The sequence below is a fragment of the Phasianus colchicus genome, chromosome 4, assembly GCF_987193195.1.
Source record: "Phasianus colchicus chromosome 4, bPhaCol1.hap1.1, whole genome shotgun sequence".
In the NCBI taxonomy this organism is placed as follows: domain Eukaryota; kingdom Metazoa; phylum Chordata; class Aves; order Galliformes; family Phasianidae; genus Phasianus; species Phasianus colchicus.
The window spans coordinates 10,478,859-10,485,863 of record NC_143439.1 but is presented as its reverse complement, the minus strand read 5'-3'; the positions used below and the strand labels follow the sequence as shown (position 1 = coordinate 10,485,863).

The 7,005-nt window shown below is 39.3% G+C and overlaps 1 long non-coding RNA gene across 2 annotated transcripts; it reads left to right on the top strand.

Moving 5' to 3' along the window:
• Positions 1-5,556, top strand: LOC149918047 (uncharacterized). Of its 2 annotated transcripts, none has more exons than XR_016466319.1 (3): positions 1-40; positions 3,205-3,265; positions 4,812-5,556. It is a non-coding gene; the product is annotated as an uncharacterized LOC149918047 (long non-coding RNA). The 2 variants fall into 2 exon arrangements; XR_016466320.1 differs by lacking the exon at positions 1-40 and adding an exon at positions 2,913-3,016.
• The last annotated feature ends 1,449 nt before the right edge of the window (positions 5,557-7,005 follow it).

Genomic DNA, 7,005 nt, shown 5'->3' with positions numbered 1-7,005 from the left:
CCACTCTGCTGGAGTTTCACTAAGTGAACCTAGGATATGGGTGAGCATCCTTTCTTTTCTGCTTTGGTGTAGTAACTATGTAGCCAAGCTCTCTGGTATACTATAAAGTCTGTATATTCATTGACTGTACAACTATGAAACTCTAAGTATCACTCCTGAGTATCACTAGTAAAATCAGAGTTTGTGTAATCTCAGGATGTTTTGTCCCTTTTTATATTTGAGTTACACTAAATTTCAACTGTCACTGTGTTATTATTAAGATAATGGGATCTTTCCTTAGTATTTCTTAATTGTTGTGGTAATTTTTTTCTTTTTTACTCTCCTGAATCAATTTCATTTATTTGAAGATATTTCCCCTTATGTCATCGCTGCAAATTTTCTTTAAGAGACTTTACACCGAACCACCAATCTTCTGGAAATCCAGCTGCACTATGTCAACTCAGTAACCACAGCCTGAGTCTCTCTGACTCCTAGCGGTCACCAGAAGGCTTGTGAGACACAGTTTCTCCTTACCTGAGGGATGTCAGTTCCTTGCCAAGGTGCTATAATTGTCCATCGTTTCTCACACAGCTTCTCACTTGTCACTACTTCCTCAAATCTAATCTGGGAGGTTTTAATTTTTCCCATTAGGGCTACAAAGGAATGGCTATATTTGAATTATTAGTCTTTTATAGCCAATTTCTTTTGTAAGTCTCTTCTGTAATGGATGGGTTATCCAGATGTACCTACACGATTAGGACACTTTGAAAATCCTGTTGTAGCGGTGGTCGGTACTTCACATTGGGCTGAAAATGAGCTTAGCCACCTGATTTAACAAAGACCAAATTAATTCCTGTCCCATATTAGCACAAAGGTTCAATGATATATAGCTTTTTCCTTGATTATAATTTTTATCAGTTTGTGCAGCTAATAGTGGATTTATTCATGTTGAATTGAAAACGGACTTAATTGAAGATATACTTAACTTACACACTCCTAATACTTTATCTCCTGCAGTCCTGATAGTCTCATTCATTTGAAATCCTGTCCCACCACACCAATGCCTACTCTGCCATTCTCTGCTCCATTACTGAAATCAGTGCTTGCGAGCCTATCTGTTCTTGCCATGTCTACAGTCTTCTGATTCCAAGGTGTCTGTGTTTGTATTACAAAAGGTCCTGCTTCTGTGTCTGTACAGTTTCAGTGTTTGTTAAATACCCTAGCCAAACAGAGTCCAAAAAGGACTACTCTCATTTTAAGCATTTTTCCCCCTTCTTTTTTTTTTTTTTTTTTTTACATTTGAGTTATTTCCATAATTAGGAAATTCACTTTCTTTTAGAGAAATAGATAAATGGTATTTATTCATTCAATTGAAAGTATTTGATAGACAATTGTCAGTTGAATCGACAGAAATCCAAGGACTTACACAGAATATGTTTACAACTCTCAAATGAACATGAATAACAGTGTGCAGATATGGAGTGCAGGTAGTGCCCTAGACATCAGGCCAAGGCAAGCTGTTCCCACGATTACCTTGCTATATCCTTATTAATCTAATGGTAAGCTTTCTGAAAATTCAGGAATGCTTTGAAAAAAAAGAAGCTGCCCAGGAACAAGAGGACCATAAAAGCTAGTGAGATCAAACAGCCTTTATCTTTCCTGCAGTAATCCTTGGAGACCAGAGAGGAGCTGGCTGCAAAGCCAGCAGCTGTGGGGCCAGGCACTTGGTCAAGGAGCCTCAGCATGGTGCAGGGCTTTCAACCCCTCAGGTCTGCACTCTCACCCTCCTCCCCAGCCTCCAACACTGCTTTCAAGTGAAACTTTGTATCTGTCTTTTGCTTCTCAGGTTAATGATACAAACAAAACAAAACCCAGGCAAGTCAGCAAGCCAATTGCTCCAATTGCACTGATGGACAGCTCTCAAGTCCTTCCCTTCTTATCGTACCCTGAGTACAATTTACAATTGGAAAGACCTGCGATAGCAGGACTCGTTCTGGTTGGATGTTTTTAGGCCAGAAATACGCTGTTATATAATCAGCTGATCTAATCTTTTCATAAAGATGCATTTCTTTATCATAAGAAGATACAGAATTTGTTTGGTACAAGATGTAATATTTCAATAATAGAAATCAGGTTGTTTATTCAGAGTCAAGGTTTTTTATGACTCCTGAGCCAGTGATGCCCAGTAATTAGATCTGCAGCTTTTGGCTCCTCGTTATTCAGTGCTGCTGTATTAGAAGGATTACATTTATATATCGGTGAGCACAAGAAGATTTTTCTTTTATGAACACTGAACTTCTGAGAGGTTTTTTGAATTAATAACAGTGGAATTAAAGCTTTGAAGACATTTTTATTAAAATGGTGATCTCGGTGGACACTGTGCAGTAATTCTGGTTAAAACATGGAACGTGTTGGAGAGGAAATTCATAGACTTCTTCCAGTTGTTTTAATCACGTGTCAAAGCAAAATGTCGAAAATCCATCAGTTGTTCATGAAGCAACATATTCTAAAATATTCAGATTTATTAAAGCTCACATTTCTTTGCAAGGGTGCAAAAGAGACTAGGAAATCTGAAGGAGATCTTTTTGTCCCATCCGCATCAAAGTGTTTTCACAACACACCTTAGAATATGAGGAGGTTGATTCATTTTTGTGAAATATTTTCACTCGCTTCATTTAGATCTTTCCAATGGAAAAATCTTCAGCTTAAAAACTTGCTGAGAAGTTGTACTGTGAAGTGAAACTGTGACACATCATTGCAAAAAACATGTCAAAATCAGAAACGTTTTGACTGAGAAGTGTTCCTGCCAATGTGTTGAGCATTACCACAGCACGATGATATCACACAAGTGAGCCCTCACTGAACTATTCACTTCTCAGCAGAGACAAAGATAGCCCCATCTGAGGCAGCGTGTAATTTAGATGTTATCAGTCTCACTACATTAAAAAAAAAAGAAAGCACAGCAGCACAGAGACAGCAGATATAAAGACAGGAAGTCTGCAGCAGAGCAAAGACATGAACCTGTACTTGCTCTCAGGTCAGTGCCTTGATCAAAAGACCATTCTTCCATTTTTGATTTGCTTTCAAGTCATGGGGCTTTGAGATTCTGCTGAACTTCAATTTGGAGTAAAGCTCTCCTCGTTTTTAACTGTGACTCTATCAGAAGCATTTATTTCCCTGGAGTTTATTTGGTTGTTTTTTGTGTTTTTTTTTTTCTTTTCCTAGGCCACTGGAAAATTACCATTCATCTTCTCAAGTTCCCCATCATACAATGGTGAATTTTCAGGTATTTCTTCTTTCTATGAATATTGCTACAGTTCTCTGTTGTTGTTTTTGTGATCCTTTTTGTTACAGAGGATGTGCATTCTTAGGCAAAAGAGATTTCCCTAAGGGCAGGATAACAGCTAAATGAAATGTAAATGTAGGGATTGCATTAAGGTATGTTACAGCACAATACTATAAATATTTTAAGTCACTCCATCTTCTGAGTTATGATATACATGTGAGTGAAACTGACCCAAAATTAGACTATCTGTTAACATAGAATTGTGTTATTTAGGTGCTTAACAAATATCACACGAAACCAATATACATACAAGATCAGGATAGATAACATTATTTTGGCATAGGATTTCTAACCCAAATAGCAAATTTAATTTTCTTCTGCGTCCTCCAATAAGGAAACGGCTGCCATTTACAAGCATTGCTATCCAATGGTGCATCCTTACAGTATAATATATGAGCCAATAACTGCAGTCACAGCCAGCCAGGAACCTTCTGAAACTTAGTCAAAAGGATATTAGTAAGGATGCCCAAGTAAGGGAATAGTGCCTAAAACCTCATCTTTTTGTTTGCTTACATTTTGCATATGCAGACCGTGTCTGCTAAAACTACTGCCTGCATGCTCCTTCATGCCTGCAATCAACAAAACAGACTTAGCATAGTTGTTGAACAGAGGATGCCAGCTCGTGTTCCTCCATCTCACAACTGTTCTTACCTGTGTTAACACCTGGGGAAAAAAAAAAATGTTTTTGTGCTGTAAGAAACAACTGTGTGTACCATATATTCTGCAACAAAATGTTCAAATATCCATGACATTTCCTTGCATTATTTAGGGTTTCTTTTTCTTATTAAATTTTCATTCCTAAGACCTTAAGTTCATTTTACTGGCTTCACGTATTTCAAAAACCACAGTTCTTTTAAACAAAACTTCAGATATGCTGTCCTTCTGAAAATCCAGGGTGTATAAAACCTGAAGCAGTCCACTCTTCATATTTCCCAGGTCTAAAGCCTTTTTTTTACAACTACTTAACCTCTTCTCCTGATTTACATAGAAGGCTTATATGCCACCATCTAATTTGATGGTAATTTATTTATTTTTCCTTCTATGTAGGAGTAAAGAAGAAATCTTTTTCTTTTTTTGTTTTTTTTTTTTTTAATGAATAACAAATGCATGTTTCTGTACTATGAAGTGAATAATCTGGCTGATTGAAAAGGCTCAGAAGGATTCCTTACAGAATTAAGAATATTTTCTTTTTTTAAAAAAAAAAAAAGAAAGAAACCTCTCTTTTCTACAAAATGGTCCCTCCAGATGAAAGTAGTACTGCTGCAGTGGTTTTGGACATTGATTTACAATAGGGCTGTATATTGTTGGAAAGAAGTAGGTCTAGAGGGCAGTACTAAGAACAAAGCTGCTATGGCTTTTATAAAGTCAATAACACATTTCTGTAGCACAATGCTTTCTGAAAGGCCCAAGTTTCCTAATGGGAACCCACTGGCTGTCAGTGCTGTGCCTTAATGTACCTGATATTTGAACTTCTCTCCCCACACAGCAATCATGAAGGTGGCTTAAACCAATTCGTGTTACCTCACAGCTGATTCGTGAGGAGCATATTGAGACAGTGAGCTACCACAGTTGAGTCACAGTAGATTGATAGCTCCAAACAATCTGCCTGGACACTGCACGTTTGAGCCTGAGAAGAAAGGGCACAGGAGAGCTGACATTCTGCATTGGATTTTCCCCTTTTTCCATTCAACACAATCCTCCATTTCCTTTGTAATAAGCACACCAGATCACAGCCTGATATAGTAAATCTAGATCTATTCATCATCTGAGTAAGCCTTAAATCAGTTCAGTCCTTCTACCTGCAGAATTCACAGATTGAAATGAGGTGGGAAGATGCTGGAGCTGCGATCTCAGTTTCCCATTCATCTCATCTTCTGCACTCAGTAGAATCCCTCATTGCTTCACAATGGTCTAGTGTCCTCTTCATATTAAAAGACTGTAAATGACTGTGAGGAAGACTTTACTTGAAACAAAAGGCTTTCATTGACCTAGAAAAAGGGAAGGAGAAAAAAACTTTTGTTTTCTCTGTAATGAGCTGTTATACAAATTCTGGAGGTTACCAGTGGCCAAGAAGAACCAAGCCCGAGACCTTCCTCCAGCAGCTAACTCTCACTGTAATGTCCCATCTTTCTCTCCGTGCTGCTGTTTATGAAATTGTAATGATAGCAGTAAAACAAACGCAAATAAATAATGAATGGATGAATACATCTTGGGATGAATAAATTATGGGAGTCATACTGACTTTCAAGAGTAAGAGTTCTTACAGTTCATGCTTGAAAGGGGCTGTAATGGGGTTTTCTCCTGGATCTTCCAGCACTTTGGTGCTGGAGATCCTTAGAGAGGGCACGCGAGGAGAGGGCCAGCCTGCCCGCTGAGGCAGAGGCTGGCTACAGGGTGGAACCAGAGGCCTTCTCCTGAAGCTAGGTCTCCCATGATAGGAAGGACTCCTCACATGAAGAAAATGCAAGTTTCAAGGAAGAAAGAAAACCATAGTCCAGACAAGTCTGAAGAAATCCTTCAGTTGTTGTAGACATCCAGAGGATGGCTGACCAAGGCTTCTGAAATCTTTGCCTTCCCAACTTCCCCAGTAGCCCTTCTCCCAGACACATGTCAAGACCTGCAAATTAATTACTTGACTCTCCCTTTTGCTCTGTGGGGTTTCCGCCCCTTTCCTTTTAGCTGAAGGAGAATAGTGAAGATTCCTTGCTAAGGTAAACTGGCATAATTCCACAGGCTCCTCTTTTTCCCAGTAGAGGATTAGATGTAGATACAGTGACATTGAAGAAATATGATTAGATTCATCCTGTACTCAGAGATGGCAGGAACAGTTGGAGATCTCTGATAAGGAACTTGGATGAAATACAAGTCTCAAAATAAATATATATATATATTTTTTTGCTTCAAAATGGGACAAAGACTGAGCCAGTTTCTGAGTCAAACTACAAACAGATGTGAGCCAGAAGCTCAATAACTTCAGCTGTCCCTTTACCGTGAGGAACTGTAACATAAACTGCTTCATCTCCCTCCAATGAGGAGGTTTATGCCAGGGGAGATGGACAGTTATGCAGGCAGAGTCTGGAGGAAAGTAAAGCTCACTGGCCTTCCTGAGAGACACTTGGGTCATAACAAACCCCATGTGGCATTACAGACTTGGGGAAGAGTGGCTGGAAAACTGCTCAGCAGAAAAGGACCTGGTCAGCAGCTAGCTGAACGTCAGCCAGAAGCATGTCCAGGTGGCCAAGAAGGCCAATGGCTCCTGGCCTTAATCAGAAACTGTGTGACCCGAAGGACCAGGGAATTGGTTGTCCCCTTGTATGCAGCTCTGGTGACACCACACCTTGAGTAGTGTGTTCAGTTCTGGTTCCCTCACTAAAAGAAGGATACTGATTGCTGAAACACGTTCACCAAAGAACAGTATAGCTGGTGAAGAAATTGGAATGCAGTACACATGAGGAGAGAACAGGGGTTGTTTATTATGGAGGGAGACGAGGGGGGACCTCATTGGTCTCAGTAGGTCAGGTTGGTGGTTATACTTGATGACCTTGGAGATCTTTTCTGACCTAGATGATTCCATGATTCTGTGATCTCATTCTTGTCAAATACACATCCAAATACACTGAACAACAGCCTTCCTTAACGTCACTGGATTCTCAGTTTAAAAGATGGAGCTTTTAGTTCTC